The 17,680-nt window shown below is 41.0% G+C and overlaps 2 protein-coding genes across 6 annotated transcripts in view; one reads left to right on the top strand and one right to left on the bottom strand.

Annotated features, from left to right (window-relative positions):
- The window catches only part of LOC121504158 (leucine-rich repeat and fibronectin type-III domain-containing protein 4-like), a 53,798-nt gene extending 46,768 nt beyond the window's left edge, over positions 1 to 7,030 (bottom strand). Inside the window, exons 1-2 of the mRNA XM_041778801.1 lie at positions 6,538 to 7,030; positions 5,111 to 5,781 (exon numbers count right to left, since the gene is read on the bottom strand). The gene's annotated coding sequence lies outside the window, so the exon portion shown is untranslated. The remainder of the gene's footprint in view (positions 1 to 5,110; positions 5,782 to 6,537) is intronic.
- The window catches only part of LOC121504157 (pyruvate carboxylase, mitochondrial-like), a 465,432-nt gene that overhangs the window by 327,983 nt on the left and 119,769 nt on the right, over positions 1 to 17,680 (top strand). The gene's annotated exons all lie outside the window — the stretch shown is intronic.

The raw sequence follows: 17,680 nt of genomic DNA, 5'->3' as shown, positions 1-17,680 counted from the left end.
GTTCTGCTCATCGGGCGCCTGCTGTGCCTAAACAGACTGTCAACAGTTTAATTACTCATACTCTCATCCCTCCACCCTGCTCACTTCTCTACTACGCTCTCGCTTGCTGCCTCCACCTCTGACTGCGGAGCCTCTTAGTCACTCGGTAACACTCTCTCTTTCCACCCTTTCATCATTTTCTTCCTTTTAACTTTCACTCAGTTTGTTTTTTTTTTCCTTCTGTAGTGCTTTATTAGTGTAGTTTTTCTTTTCCGACATTGTTATTCCTCTATTCCCTTATCCCCACTCCCTCTTATCATCCACCTCTCAAGTGTCATCATTCTCCTTTTCATTCTTCATTACGCTCTCCCGCTCCATCCTGCGAGTGTTCTCCCTATCTAAAACAGTCAGTCTTGTAATTACTGCTCTATCGGTCTCTACCTCTACGTCCATCATCTACCGCTCGGTTCCTTGACTGTTGACAGCGGCCTCCTCCTTTGATCCTCCCTTCTCCTCTTCAACAAGCTTTGTCTCCTCTCCCTCCACCATTTTTCATCCATTCATCCATCAAGTGCCACCATCTGACATTGACATCTCTCTTGTTTCAGGGTTTCAAACTGTTCATGTCTGACTTGACTGAATTCATTCATCATCATCTTTGATGTTTTTATCCGTCTGTCCTTATCTGTTTCAGGTCTTTTTTTGTCAATGAAACAGACGATCGGATTGGTCATTATATTCTAATACTTCTTCCACATTCTACATTCTTGTCAGTCTCATTGTTTTTCTGCTGCTCTACATTCATCAGCCAATCATAGCTCAGCTACTGTAACCAGGCAAGTTTTCTACTTCCTACCTCTATTATGACTAACACCCACTTTTAAGCATTTCAAATGGACTTGATTAGATTTTAACCCCTAAAATGCCACATTCGCTTCGCTACTAATTGCATTATCTCTCAATAGGTGGTCCATTTGCTGCCCCTTTTTCCCTTCACCCACGTGCCAGTCTGTTCTTTTTGGCACGGTTTTGTCTTTGAACAGTGAGCGCCCCATCTGTTCACGCGTCTCCCTTTAACGTAGCCTCACAATGGCACACACCCTCAGAAAACAAAGAGCCACCACCGCTTAGTCTTAACAACGTGATTTAGAAAATCTTCTTGTGAAAAACACAACTCCTACCTGCTCCGTTGTCTTCTGACTGTCATTAGAAAGCGACTAAAGCCAGTAAAAGAGTGAGGATTTGGTTAATGGATATCAAAAGGCCTTCTTTTGTTTCAGTGTTAATAAGATTCATTTTTACAGAATTAGCCCTGCCCCTGTTCAAAGTGGAGCCAAAACGGCTGTAAATGATCAACAGAGCAAATGATGACTCTTTTCACACTTATCAAAAAGCTCATTGTTCGTAAAAATAGCTTCACGTGTGCTGTATTGTTTTCAACCTGGATCTCTTTTGTTTCCATGATAATTAAAGCTCCTCGTAGATAGAATTCTCATAATGAGTATTTTTTACATGAAAAAGCCCCATGGTATCCTATATTCCCCTTGTAGTTTTGTCTCTAAATAGCTCATTACTAGTGGTAGCAGTCTTGTCCAGACATTTTGGGGTCATTTAAGACTAATTGTAGCCATTGGTGGAAGCATAGGACGCCACATTGTGATGGCCATCTGTCATTTCTAATTAATTCTTCCTCACCACTCTTTCTATTTTTATCCTTGAAAATTCATCATTTTAGCCTGGCTGTGCCTCTTTCTAGCATTCTTTTACAACCATATCATGTCATCATATATCATATCTTATTTTCTGATCATATAAGTCTCTTCTCCATGGAATTTCTTGCCCTTACTTAACCCCCTGAGACTGATGTTGTCTTATATGACAAGAAGAGACACAGTTTATTCAAAGTTAAATCACTTCTGACCCATAAATAGTAGCAACTTAAGGCCTTCTCCGTATGACAGGGGCTTCACTAGCAAGCCTGGAACTTGGGTGACTTTCGAGGATCTTTTAAGATCACATCCACCCCAGTAACGCTGATATTGAACGTTTTTTAAATCTGTTTTTTAATCGCATTGTTCGATTGTTTCTGCCTCAAGCAGTTAATGCTGTCTGCCATGTTGTCTGTTTTGTATCCCACCATGCATTGTGACTGGGCTGCGGCAACAAATGGCAGTCGGATGGAAGTGCGTCGTCATGTTATGCTTTGTCAAACTGTGCATATTTATCCAAGAGGAGAAGGCCTGAATAGTTCATAATGGATAGAGAGAGGCACATAGAGGCTGTGATGTGGCCCTCTTTGTCACTGCAGACAGGAGCTGCTTTGAATAGTGACTCAAACAAGGCTAACAAGAAGATATGCAAGGATGTTTTTGTAAAAAATGAAAATATTTTGTTGACTTCTGTTGCAGCTAGCTATTGTGCCATTCTAATGACACTATCCATGCCTTCATAGCCATAACAGAAACTTTTCTAGCAAGTCTGAAACTTAGGTGACTTCCCAGGGTCTTTAAAGATTAAAACTATATCAGCATGTCTGATATTGAGGTTTTTCATCAATTTTTAATCAATTTTTAAGCATTTATGCAGCTAGCATCGCATGCTAACCTCCATGTTGTATTCCACAATGCTTTGTGACCAGAGTTGGAGGTTACACCTTACAAAGTTTTCCATTAGAGTAATCGAATCACTTTTTTGTTGTAACAAGAAATGTAACATGTTAGTTTTACAATTAAAGAAATCTCTTATTAGTTAATTTTTCATAAGTAATCAATCACAGGACGTAAAATCCCCTATTTCCTTTCTCTGGTCTTGAAAAAGAGGGAGCGAAAAGGTAAGGAAGGTAAACACAGCTGTGCCAGTATAGCTAGCTAACTGGGTTTGCGAGATAGCAGAGAGGACAACATTACACTGTGGAATAATCGCCATTATGTGCAACACATTCAAAGGCAGATGTGCCATTGTTAAATGACATTTTGACAACAGACAAGTGGAAGGAGAGGATAAAGGGTTTTTATATTTGTTAACACAGAAGTACTCTAACATGTTACTTTTCTGAGTAGGTAACACCGCAATCTGACAGGTTACATTTGAAAGTAACACTAGCCAACACTGTTTGTGATGGACTGTGACAGTCAAAGGCAGGTTGCTCTGTCGTTGCGTCATGCTTTGTCAAACTGCGCATCTATGACTGCCCAGATCCTGGTGGAGATGGCCTGAGTGGCTCATAATAGAGAACAAGAGAGACGGAGAGCCTGTGATGTGGCCTTTTGTGTCACTGCAGACAGGAACCACTTTAAATAACAGAACAGATACAACCAATACAAAAAAAGCACAAGGACTTTTTCAGTAAGTGTATGAACACTTTGAAGGTTTTTTTTTCTTACAGAATGATTATTTTTCACTTTTTCATCCTCAAGAGATGGGAGAACACGTTTGTGTAAAACAAAGGCTTAGTCAGTTGTTAGCTCTGTGTCACACTTATGTAAATCCTGGTGGAGATGGCCTGTTTAACTTATAACAGAGAGAAAGAGAGACAGGGAGCCCATGATGTGGCCCTCTGTTAGTGCTTTCAGACAGACATGGTTCTGGTTCTGGCTCTGTTCTGGAGTCTCAGAACCTTGGTGCCTTCTTGCAAACAAGCCAGTTTAAATGGATCCAATGTTGGAGGCTCCTCCACGTTACTCGCATAGTAATTAATTATTTAGTCAGGCGTTCGGATGAACCCAGCCTTCACCATCTCTTCTGTGAGTTTGGTGTATAACTTGCTTTTTTGTACTACTCTCCAGCTTCACCTGGAATTCTGTCAACACCAAGATCGCAGCCAAACATTTTGATCCTCAGCAGACCGCTTTTTCTCTATTTTCTGATAGTCTTCACGATAATGTCATCGTTTGTGAGGAGGAACCAACTATTTTTTTGGTTAATGATGAGAACCAACTCTTCAGTTTGCGGGTTACGCGCTGGCCACTTAAAAATTAGGTTCAGGAACCAGAACCAACACAGAGTCCTGCCAGTCTGAAAGGACTGTGTGTCTTTGCAGACAGGAACTGCTATGAATAATGGCACAATAAAACCAATACTAAAAAGTGCAAGGCCTTTTTTGGTTAATATGTGAATATTTTGAAGCTTTGTTCTTATAGAATAATTTTTTTTAACTTTTTTAAAATTGAAGTGACATTACTGCAGCATACATGCTGTTAAAGCCTGAAAAAAATGATACTCAAGGCTTGACTGTGCATTACAGGGTTGATGTTTTTCAAGCTTTTTAAGACAATAAGTTCAGGTGAGACAAGATGGTTGAACTATAGCTTAGTGTATCCCTCCCTCTTGGAAAAAACCCTATATCATTTCACTTTTCATCTAAAATCCATCCTACTTTCCCAGTGTTTCTTCCTATCATCCTTTAAAGAGGTAAATCACTGCTTTTCACTCTTCCTTATATTCCTTCCATCTGACCTCTCTTACCCTGCAATGCCCATCACTTTGTCCTATCCCCCTACCTTCACCTACATCTCTTTACCTTCCCTCATGTGCTCCCTCTCCTCCAGTCTTTCCCATCACCCTCCAATCCTCCCATACTTCCACTCAATCTGTCTGATCTCCTGTGTCAGTGTGCCAAATCTACGCGAACAGAGACTAGATCTGCTGCTGCTGCCACCACCACACTCTCAGCGCTGCATCCACACTCTAATGAAACACACACGACACGCCAGGTGAGATTACATAAAAGCTAGGTGATGAAAGCAAAGCTCAGACGCACCTATGAGTAATCTGATACAGGACAGCTGGCTGACACACGCACACATAAAGTGAGATATAGCAGTGCAGTAATGTAGAGCAAAAGAGGCCTGAGAATAGAAGGCTAAGAAAAGAGAAGCAAACAATTGTGTGCCATGTGGGAGATTTGTGTTTTTCTTCTGTGTGTACTCTGACATTTGCCTCTTGTGTTTTGGTTGTTATGAATGCACATCTGTTCATTATTTATAGGCCTGAGTGAGAGAACACAGAGTTCCCAGTCCGGCATTGATGTGCTCAATGATTCAGCACAAGAGAGCTAACCATGCAAGCGTGGATCCACCTTTATGACAACAATGTGCATGCGTGCTTGTGTTTGCGACTGCATGGACGTTACCTTTTCCGTCTGTGCGGCTCTATAATCCGAATCAGCTCCACATGTTATCCGGGTTTATATGTGTGTGTGTTTGTGTGTGAGTGTTTGGCACTGATCTCGCCCCAGGTGTTTCTCCTTGTGTCGGGGCGAGCAGTAGGGGGAGGAGGGATTGTGTGATTGTGCTGTAACCTGTCCTACTCCCCCCTTACAGAAACCCCCATCGATAGGGAGGAGAGAGAAGTAGAAGAGAGAGTCGCAGAAACTCCCAATCCTGCAATATCCTCTTAGAGTTCTTTAGATGAAGAAAAAGTGGAAAATCCTGAATTACTCGCCCAATCCTGGTGTGATATTCCAAAAGAGACTTCACTTTGAGAAGAAATCCACGCATCCACTTGGCTTGAAATCCTATTTATTGCAGTGTGATATGATTTCCTCATGGCTGTATTCAACTTCACTTAACTAAGAATAAGAATCCTGGAGTTCCCGCCTTCTTTAACCGCTCCCTCCTCAATCATACATCCCAGTCTTCTTGATTATTCATCTGACTCTTCACACCTGCAGTTTCTCCACCTCCTCTCCTCTCATCTTCCTGTAGGGACTTCCAGGGTGTGTCACAGGGCCTCTGTGCAGCGTGATCCACTTCACTGAATTAGACACTTATTCATGACCTTGGAGGGAGGTGCAGACAAAACCTGCAAAAGAGGAGAAACAACTTTACCTCCATCCGTCTCCCCATCTCACCACCCCTTCATTTTTTCGTCCTCCCTCCCTCCCTTCCTCTCACCTGTCAGTCAGGGGGAATCGATAGTTCTGAGACCCTCTTAACGCCTCTCAGCGGGCTCCTTCTTGCACACATACAGTCATGCAGCACACTCAGGCGTGCTTCCACACACTGTCACACTCACCCCACACACAACCACCGAGCAGTCATGCAGTGATACTCTCCGGCGAGCACGCACAGCCTCTGCATCTCTCTCTCCCTCACACACACACAGACACACACAGCGCCTAATGAAACAACACGGCTATTGATCAGCGCCATGAATGTCAGACAGTTCAGAAGTCACCCCCTCCTCCTCGGCCTGTCAATCAAACTCCAAACACCTTTTAAGAAGACAATCTCATTATCTGGCTCCAAAGCTGTGGACTCACTTTGTGTGTTTCTTTGTAAGTGTGTTCCTCAGTGGGTTCATGCACACTAGTGCAGCAGCTTCAGCCTCTCTCTACCTATTTTCTGCCTTCCTGACTGCTATTGAAGCCCTGATTTATTTCTTTTCACTGCTGTTTATCTGAGTCTCCTCCTCTGGTGCTCACTTAGTGACTTCAAAAGCACAGTGTCCCTTTTTTTTTTTCCATTTTCCAAGTCCCTCTCTGCTCCGTTCAACCTTATCATACACGTCTTTTCCTCTTTCTTGCCCCCTGCTAGATGAAAAGCCAGAATTACTAACCTTGTTTTCTGGATCATTCCCCCACGACCCGTGGAAACCGTCACATCCCCACCGTCTCTGCCGCTTGCTCTCTGTCTCAGCTCCGTGGAAAAACACCCATCCCTCCCTCTCTTTCTCTCTCTCTCTCTCTCTCTCTCTCTCTCTCTTTCTATCTCTATCTCTCACTGTCTATCCCCCCCTCTCTCTCTCCTCCCGCTGGTCGTCCCCTCGCTTGGTCTCGACAGCTGCAGCGCTCTGTCTGCCTCCTCTGTCGCTCTTCCGTCAGGCTGTAGGCTGATTGAATTTTAAGTCATGTTAATCCCACAGTACAGGTGCTGAATGAAGGAGTGGACGCAGCAAAAGAGAGGCACGAGAGAGAGGAAGAGAAAGTCACAGAATGCAGGGAGTAAGCTGGATGTCTTTTCTTTTTTTTTCCCCTCCACTTGTGCTGCCTTTACTCAGTCACTTCTTCTCTCCATTTATCTACATCTTTATCCTCTGGCTCTTCCTTGATTCCTTTTCCTTTTTCTCTTTTTTGGCTTACTTTGTCCTTATCTTGTGGTGGTGGAGAAGAGGGAGTGTATGATTCCTGGCGAGGAAGCAAGAGAGACGACTGTGATCCGTCTCTGGCAGCAGCAAGCATCGGTCTGAGTGAGAGTGAGAGAGAGAGAGCGAGCGAGTGAGAGAGAGTGCATAAGAGAGAGGAATGAAGAAGAGCAGGAGGGATTGGGGGGTGTAGAGGGGAGGGAAAGAGGAGAAGAAACATGGAATCCTTTGGGAGTTGGAAGTGGGAAGACAAGAGGGAATAAGAAGAGTGTGGAGAGAAAAGAGGGAAAGATGGTGCTTAGAACACTGAAAGAACATATCAAAGCTTTATGTTTAATTTATTACCTGGATTTAAAGGATACCATCAAAAAGTCAAGAGTGCTGCTAAAGATCCTATAAGGAGTTTTTTACAGGTCATAAAACAGACCAACCAAATAAAATAAGACCATCAGCTTCAACACTAGTACCTTATATGTGCTTAATTTTAACACCTAAAATCACCACCATGGGGTAGGTGCCAACTATAGTTTTGATGCAAGATTCAAAAGAATAAGCGTTCTGTTTTGATTGTTGGTAAAGACACCACACTCACAAGTACAAGACAAGATCGAGGGATACCAAGGGATAAGATGCACTGCTGTCTTCACAAGGGGTACCAAAATCAACACAACAATTTTCAAAGGAGCTCCAAAGTGGCTGTCCACCTGACCACCTTTAGACTAAAAGGTTAACGTGTAAATTTTCACATTTCTTACTTGATAAAGTCTTACAAACCTTTCAAAAGGAAGTCTGTCCTCTTTCTAGTAACATATGCAGTAGGGCTGGGTATTTCCCCAGCCTTATGATATGATACGTATCACAATACAGAAGCAAAGATACCATAAGTATCACGATACAAAGGGCAGGATACAATACATATCATGATAAAGAGGCCACGGTTAAATATGTATCACGATATAGATGATACGATACATATCACAATACAGAGGCCTCAATACGTAGCGCAATATAGCTACGGTACGATACATATTGCAATACAGAGGCCACGATACATATCAAAATACAGAGATCACAATATGATTCATATCACAATACAGAGGAAACCATAGGAAACATATCATGGTGCAGATACCACATTATGTATCAGATACAGTGGCCACAGTACAATAGGCCACGATATGTACCAAGATTCAGGTGCTTTGGCACGTATCTTGATAGACGTTAAGTTAGGGTCATGAACATGACATTATTTACATGTCCTACACTGAATTCACTACAGCATTTTTGTAGTGTAGTTTTGTTTTAAAGTTTCATAGTGAATGGATGGAGGGATGGATGTTCCGATGGATGGATGATCTGAGGGATGGATGGATAGATGTTCCGATGGAAACATGGATGTGCCAATTGATGGATGGATGGATTAATTGATGGATGGCTGGATGGATGTTCTGATGGATTTATGGATGTGGCGATGGATGCATGAATGGATAAATGGATGGATGGATGGATGTCCCGATGGATGGACGTTCTGATGGATCCAGGATTCAATGAATGGATGGATGGATGGATGGATGGATGGATGGATGGATGTTTCAATGAATAGATGGATGAATAGAAATTTCGATGGATAGATGGATGTTCAAATGGATACATGGATGTGCTGATGGATCCAGGATTCAATGAATAGATGTACAGATGGAAATTCCGATGTATAGATGGATGGATGGATGGATGTTTCCATGAATAGGTGGATGGATGGAAATTCCTGATGGATGGATGGATGTTCCTTTATGAGTGCATGTTTATTTTCCAATGCATATTGAACCACATTAAAGTTGTTGTAAACATTTACAGCAGTAATGAGTGAACTGAAATGGACATTGATGTTTTCTTATGAGCTGTGAGAGCAAACCACAATCGTCAGCATCAAGATGGAACATTTCTATGTACTGAGTTATTTTTGATAACTAATGCTGCCACAGGGTCAGTATTAAACAAAGTGATGAGCTGCACGCGGCAGGAAAAGCATTTATTCACATTTTCCTCACCAGAGATTCTCTAAGGGCTAACTTTGTCTTTTATTAGATCGTAGTTTGAGTTTCTCTTTCTGACACAGTTCTTGGTATATGCCGGAGAAAAGAAAATCAACAATTGGCAACACTCCCTACGTTCCTCACAGGAGCTTTAAAAATGATTGTTTATTGGTTGTGCACATAAAAAGAGAAGAAAATATTTATCAGAATAGTTTTATATAAGTGTAAGTCCTGCATATTCTCCTCACTGCACCCTTGGCCTGTCGACTATTTTGTAAGTGTACACATCATTAGACCAAGGTTAAAGAAATCCTCTCTACAATCCATTCTGCATATCAAATACTTTCACTTCTGATTCCTAAAGTACACTTTTGAGGTCAATTCAATTTTACTTGAGTCAAATTTCGATAACGCTCTCTACAGAATATTTTAAACAGTGGGATTACTTATTTTACATAAGGATCTGAGGACTTCTCTCTCTACTGTTGGAGGGTCAGGGGAATAGAAGAAGAAAACGAGGATGGAATGAGAGGGGAGATAAAAGTTGTCCTGCATGACGAGTGGAAGCGAAGCTCTAAGCCCCTCGAGCAGCGCTGGGTCAGACCAGATGACAGGAGGAGCAAAGTAGGATGATTAAGAAGGAGTGAGCGCAGGAGGGGCCACATGTAAGGGGGAGAGGTAGAGAAGAGAGGAGCGGCCAAGGATCTCTGGGGGGCGTCAGGGAGATAAGTGAGGAAGAGAGGGGGTTAGAGGAAGGAGTGATAACATGGCGATAGGAGCAAGTTTAGCTGATACGACTTCAAACGGTGGTCGAGTGCTGAATTTCCACATCGAGCCAATAGCTGCTGGAAATCACCGTTTAATGGAAATACGCTGTGGGTGCGAGCCAATGTCCCACTGCTCTGGAACAACCCATAACGTCTGAGATATTGGATGTTTGAATTAGTTCACTTCCTGACATGAAGATCCATTTTGTCACATGATCACAAGCAAGAGATGAAACATAGAAATATAGGGGTTAAAAAACATTTCACATCACTTATTTATGGATCCACCTTCATTCCCCTCTCCTGCTTATTTATTTCTTCCTCTTCAAGCATTAACCTCTCATTCAATATCCATTCCTCTTTCTTAAAGTTATTTTTACCCCTCTTTATTGTCACTCCATTCATTTACCTGGTGTATTTTCAACCTAGCAATGCCAGACCTCCCTCAAAGCAAGGTCCAGCAAGGAGAGGTTTGATATATCATTTTACCCAATTGTAGCGCATTTGCAGCGCTTTCTGTTATGGCTCGTTGATTCTCAATTAATCAAATCTCGAGTGGTTTGGCACCCGGTCCTCTCGTCAGGCAGAGTGACCTTGCTGAATGAAATAAACTAACATGACCTACTGCTGGGTGATGGATGAAGTGAGTTCACCAGTCAGGGGAAAATCTCATTACCACTTGAGTTTTGGTTTACATATGAGGAACGCATCCAGAACATTAAACTCACAGTCTGTTTATATGCGGATTTAATTAATTCAGTTTCACTGGAATATAAATCCCAATGATCCTGTGTACCCCAAAACATTTCCTTTGACAACAGATCAGTTGCAATAAAGTGGATCAGCCAGGAGAAAGTCTTTCTCTGCAGGACTGAGTGATGCAGAGAGAGTGGAAGGATCCTTTTTAGTTCTTTTTCAGATGTAGCAGTTAATCAGAGCGAGGGCACAGCAGCACTGCTTTGGTCAGGCCAAATTAGCCCTCAAAGTAAAAACAGTTGCAAGGGAGACGGCCCACTGACCCCAGGCCGAAGTCATCTGAAGTGTTTTTTGGTTGCAAATTGGTTCCATGGTCAACTCATACGTGATGTCAACAAACAGGAAACATCTCTGTGTGAAGTATTAAAGGCAGCTGATCATCAACTGATTACTCAGCAGTCATTTAAACAACATGATCAGATATTCTTGATCAGATAAAGGCCATTATTGGACTTTTAAAAAATCAGATTAAGACCAAGCTTTTTGGAAAAAAAAATTGAATCATCCAGAGCATGTAAACAGTTTAATGTGTTTTATGTTCTGTTTTATCTGCATTTATCTGCATACTAGTCTCAAAATTAGTAAAATGGGGATCACCTGAGCGCAGGGAATGTGTCTCAAGTGATTGTAGTATAAAGACAACTGTGTCTGGAAGGTCCAGTCACTGGTTTATCAGTATTCCTGGTTACATTACACCATGCATATAAAAGAACATGCCAAGCAATTCAGAGAAAAGGTCACTGGAAAGTAAAAGTCAGGAGATGGATACAAAAAAAAATTAAGAAATGGATAGAATATGGCATATGTATAAATCTGCCTAGATCAGGCCCTCTTCACAAACTGAGTGACAGTGAAAGTTTTATGTGTCCAACTTTTCCACAGTTGTCACATTTTTCATTGGCAAACCAGCAGTCTTTGGCGGATGGATTTTTCCACCGCATCTGTAGCATTTTCTAATGTCCGGCTGAGGCTTTGTCCGTGTGTCACTGACTTTGTTCACCAACCCCGCCACTCTGTTCCATTCACTCTGTTTTTTCATGCCATGTAAATCCTCAGTGCTCCTAGTTGTCATCTGCATTGCTTACGTAAACTTGAGTGCTTTTTCAAAAGTCGATCCGTCCTCTGACAGCAGCCTCCGTTGCATCCTGTCTTCATTTCTTCCACAGATCAAACGATCTCTCAAAACTATTGTCAACAAATAACTAAAGTTACAGTCCTGCACCGGCTGTCTCAGTTCTGCCACAAAATCACCCACTTTGCATATTACTCTACCGCCCTCTGTTGTCACTAAGATGCAATAACATCCCACAATCACTTGATAACAAAAGTCCCTAAATGATGACATTTTGGGATTTTATTGAAAATCTGTACATTTTTATGACGTTTTCATGGCACCAATTTAGAATGCGTACACCCAAGAAGTCTTCTGAGAGGTACTGGGGACAATTGTAGCAACAGTGTGGGATGCAAATCAACACAGACAGACAGGCATGCCATCAACTATAGTAGTAAGATTTTGGCCCTTTGAAATATGCTCATTTGTTCAAAATTCATTGTAAATCTACGCCTTTAGATCCTCTAGCCTTCAACCATCAGATGATATGTCTTTTAAAATATCTAACAATGTTGTCTTTGTTGATATTTTCTGACCTCAGTGATCTGTAGAAGTTTTAGTAAGTTGAAGTGAATGCAAACTTAGCTCTTTTTTATTTCCATAAGACTCAACAGGGCGCCTGTAACCTTAACAACCTTGCTCATTTTAATCCAGTGTGCAAAAATATATTCTTTAAGCTTTGAATGTATTTTTCTTATTTAAAGAATGCATAACATATTACTTGGCCACATTTCAAACACAAGAGGAAGATATTGAAGGAGTGATTTTCTTCATGTTCTGTTAGCTATAAGAAAAAAAATCAGATAGTAAAATGTGGTGTTTAATCAGAAGACTGAGCTTTGAATGAGTAGAAAACATGTCCAGCAACAATGTAATTTAGTTATTTGTCAGCAGTAGAAGGAAAAAGGCGGCTTAATGAACAAAGAGCACACCTCTCGATCACTTCTGTTTATCCGTCATTTGGCTGCTTTGTCATCAAGTGAGCACAAATTTGTTGTGTGTGTTTGTAAACGAGTCATGATGAGTTTGAGACACAGTGCTAAATATAGGCAACGCTGAAACACATAACAACAAATGCACTCGGTGAACGCCTGTACTCACAAACATGCCACACACGGTCACCAGTGTGTCAAGCGCTTCCTTTAACACGCACCCACGCACGGAGCATACATTCACACAATCTATTTGTAACTAACACACAGCACAAGACAGAGAGCATGATTGAGCACAGACTCACACCGAGATTGGCACGATCGCATGATTGCACACACAAACGCACAATAATGTCACACAAATCAGGACATGACCAGCACAGCCTGCAGTTAGACATAAACCTCTTAAAAGGCTAAATGAACCACGCACACAAACGCTCGCACACTAGGTCGGCCGTGATGTCAGGGGTAAATGGTGTGGAGGTTTAGATCGAAGGGCAGATCCCCCTCTATTTGTCTCAATCTGTGGATAATAAGAGACAAGGGCAGACCCACACAGACCCACACACAACTGCACTTTGTATTTTGCTCTTGGAGCCGTTTACATGTCATTGTGCTTTATTTATTTCCTCTGCATTAGTAATAGTGTTTCCAAATGATTTCCCCGTTACAGCTGCTGGAGCATTTTGCCAGCCATGGGCAGGAGTCAGTGAAGAAAAACATGCTGGGACCCATTTGTCCTTATAGCTTTTAAGCGTAAAACCTTGAAAAATTCACTCTGACTTAAAGGCACAGTGCAGAAATTTCTCCTGGGGAGTGTTATTTCTAGGAAAAACAATCAAGTATGCATGCTAAATGTTTCCAAGAGCTTGTTACTTTAATGCAATATGTGCTGCTGAATTAAGAGAGGAAACGACGTTAATGGCCAGCTAATGAAATACCTTTTGTGTTCCTGGCTTTATAAATAAATAAAATCTATACAGAAGTGAACAAGCTGCTGGAAAAGGTCATAAAGCTGAAATACAAAGGTAACAAGTGCAGATTAGATTTTCTATTGTTAACCTAAAAATGAAGCAGCTCTTTTCTGTATATAAATCTATTAGAGCAATCTGTAACCAGCATTTAGATGTTAACCAGCAAGGCTGGCTGATGACTGGTTAATAGGCAAGGCAAGTCTATTGGTATAGTACATTTAAGCTACCTTCACTCAAGGCCAGTGGTTCTCAACTGGTGGGTTGTAGAGCTGTTTTCAGTGGGTAACTGTTTGTCTAAGGGTCTTTTAAGTGCTTTTGTTCAATGGTTTAAGCTCTGGGCAGCAAAGGATATGATTAAATTTGTGCATTTTTACCCTGAATTATGAAGAAATTTTTTATTGTGAATTTACCCAAATTTAGAGTTTACCTCCATTTTTTGAGGGAGTTCTCTTTGGGCATTTTCCTTGAACTGTTGCTAATCTTTTCTGGGACTTTTCCTCCTAATTTTAAGAAAATTTCGCAAGGAATAAAAGACTTTCAGGACTTTTCCCAGAAAGTTTCAGCACTCTTCTCCTGTAGTATTTCAGGGATTTTCAAAGGGAGATTTCTACAATACTTTGAGGATTCTTTAGTCTTTATGTCTTATTTTCCTGTGCCATTGTCCTGTCACATTTCTATATAGGTTCAAACAGCGCCATCTTTTAAATCCAAATGATTCACAAATTCAGCAGAAATTTTGGTCACCATTTGTAATATGGAACATGTGGTGGTTCTAGAGGCTAGGCCAGGTGGAACCACTGCTCAAGACATCAAAAATACATTGGCAAAGCTGACTCTGTAATTGTTTTTATGTGGTTTTTGAACTTTTGGTCTGAATCCATGACGCACAGATTTCTGGCCTGGTCAGTGTTTTAACTGTAGTGACTGGAGCTGCATACTGAAGTTTAAACCTTCCCCCTTGGCTCCAAAAATAACCACCTCAGTTTTTCTCTGTTTAACTTACAGAAATTATGGCACATCCACTCATAATTTTTTTCAGTGCATTTACCCAGAGCTTCCATGGAGCCATGGCCACCTGGGGGCATTTAGATGTAGAGCTGTGTGTCATCTGCATAGTAATGGTAATTTTACATTGTCTTAATGTTCTGTAAGGATGAAGATGACAAATAGAATAGAGGCTTGGGGGACTCCACATGCATTTTTGTCTGCTTAGATTTAAAGTTACCTATTGTCACCTTTCAGTAGAATGCAAACCAAGCTAATGCTAAAATTCTGTGATGTACAATAAGTGATTGCATAAAAATTCAACCCCTTTAAGTCTGTATTTAGTAGATGCACTTTTAGCTGCCATCACAGTACTGAGTCTCTGCGGATAGGTCTCAATCAGAAAATCTGAATTTAATCAACTTCGAAATTACTAGCCAAGGCTCACCCCCACTCTCTTTGCCCATGTCTTAAATGTTACCCAAAAAAGAGATTTTCTTGTCCAGTGAAGATATTTTAATGTCTGCATGCTAAGCTGTAATATTAATACCAATTTGTGCTCTGCATGCATGCACTGCCTTTCCTGCTGTCACTGTAATTCTATGATTTGCCCTTGTGGCTATCTTTCTTTGAACACTGCAGTAAAAACTCTGCTTTTAGCACAGTTGAGCATGTTCAAAGATGTTTTCCCCAAACAAAGCAATGCCACTTTATAAATTGCACTTGAAGCACACAAAGTTTGTTTTGTAGCCCCGAGAGTGCTCGTCAACACAATGCAGACTCGAGCGTTTCGGCAGCTGACATCTTCGGTATGTGTCATCAGGAAGTCTGAATGCCATGTGCTGCAAAATGCTGTCAGACACCGGTACACAGTCAGAGCTGGATTAAGGTGTTTACATGACTAAAATGCTCTTTAATGATGTCAGTAAAATTACACCTAGCAAGGTGGGATTAAGCTTTTTTTGACTGTGATAGTAATTAGAGTCAGAATTTGTTGTTTACCACGCCTCAATCGCACTATGATTGGCTTATTTGGTGTGCGACTAAACATAAACGTCTGCTCTGCTGTTCAAAAGTGCCAGCACCCCGCTGTTGCTTATGCTGACTCACTGGCTGGACTCTTAGGCCGGACTAAATGGAAGGTTGCCATGTTTCACCTGTTCTGATAAGGTCTATATAAGTCTGAGTGAGTTTCCTCTGCCAAACATCTCTTTCAGCACCATGGACAGCACCCATAAAACAGAACACAGAGAGCGGCAGCAGGAGGATCACAAGCTCTAATCAAACAGCCTTAACTAAAGCAAATGTGAAAACCTATAAATACAAACTAGGAAAAACACAAGCAACCAGAATGGAGCTGTAAAAATATTGACATAAATAATGCATGATGTTCCGTGCCAGGAAAATCTAGACAGTTATAGCACATTGGGTAAATAAGAGGCGGCTATTAGTCATGTAGTGTTCTGGGCTCCCCTGCTCCCTGAAAATAGAGACTATGGTTGTTTTGGGATTAAACGCATCCTGCTGAGCCATAGATGGAATAGAAGGATTAAACATGGTTGTGTTGGTTGAGTCAACATTTCTATTTTGGTGATCTTTTTTAAACATGAGTACGGCTATCTTGGCTCAGTATTTATTACTGCGGGTATATGGATGAATCATCTTTTCACCGCCAATAGTAGCCACTGATACAAAGATGACATCGTGTGAGACTAAGGCCATTATCAAGATGGTGAATCAAAGCAAATGTTTGAAAAGATTTTTTCCACAGACATCTTTATAGTGTGATAAGGAAGACGCCATTTACTTTGATCTGCTTGCAGAGATGTCTGACTAACAGAATCCTGCACAGCAAAGACAGGAGTGTTGAAATCTCAGTGTTTAATATTTCAGACTTGAATTTAACACTTAAAGTGTAATTTTAACTCTACTTAGGTTTAAATGGCCTTTTTTTACAGATCTGTCAGCTTTGATGCGATTCTATAGAGAGAGTTGGTTGCTATAAGCTTTGCCAACTGCCATTTTAAATCTATGGGTGAGTTTGATTTTTCCCATGATGCCCTTGAGCGAAAGTTTTAGATGTATTTACATGTGTTTAAATGCTTTTGGTTGTTGCTTGCTCCACAGTGATCTCTACTGAGGTTTCTTTGCTCATGTTTGTGGTGGATTTTTGCCATTTTTTGTTACACTTCTGAACCATGAGTGAAGTTATCCACTGAGTTACTGACCATAAGCCTGTGGCGAGTGGAGTTGTGCTGATTCTTGTCAAACTGAATTACTCAACCCTGCAGCTGTCTCTTTACTCTATCCTTACAAGGAGCGATCTGGATTTGCCATGGTTGTCCAATACAAAAAAGCCATTTCTATGTTAGGAAAGGTGCATTGCAACGTGTCAAGTATATAAGTATTACACTAATTTTACTCCCTAAGTGTATTTTTTAAATTACACTTTAAGTTAAATGCTGTTGGAGTAAGTTGACAGTGTGTGATGTGGACCAATACAGACACTGTGTCAGTATTAATTCTGATGATGGTAATGTGACTACAGTGATTTTGCTGCTTGGCTCATTTGCCCATGTAAGAAGCTTGAGAAGCCAGTACTTGATCAATACATCTGGTCTCTTTTGACTTTTCCCATGTAATGGAGAAATGAAGCCCACAGAATGTTTTTAAAGAATTATAAAATATCAGGTTGCATTTTTCATTTTTACCCTATTCTAGCCTTCCTTTTTGATAACCCAAGGATTCGTGTCCTTTGTGTGTCTGAATGTTTCTGAATAGTTCTCAGTCAGTACTTGCACATAATCCTGACAATGGGTTATTCTGTGAGCAGTGGACTGTTTCTATACGACTAGACGATATGTGAGTAGAAGGTCATAACTTAACAACTCATTTTTAGTGCCGTGGTTATTTTTTTATTTATTTATTTTTTGCTGTAAAAGCTGATAATTCTTCCTGTTTCTCTCTGCAGCACATTCTTTTTTATGTCCTTCAGCTTGATGTTGAAATACTGGTCTACTGGTCTTTTATAACTCCATTCATTTCTTTTATTATTTTA

This window comes from Cheilinus undulatus, linkage group 22, assembly GCF_018320785.1.
Source record: "Cheilinus undulatus linkage group 22, ASM1832078v1, whole genome shotgun sequence".
Classification (NCBI taxonomy): domain Eukaryota; kingdom Metazoa; phylum Chordata; class Actinopteri; order Labriformes; family Labridae; genus Cheilinus; species Cheilinus undulatus.
Note: the sequence above shows the minus strand (reverse complement) of the source record. Positions and strands in the feature narration are given on the sequence as shown.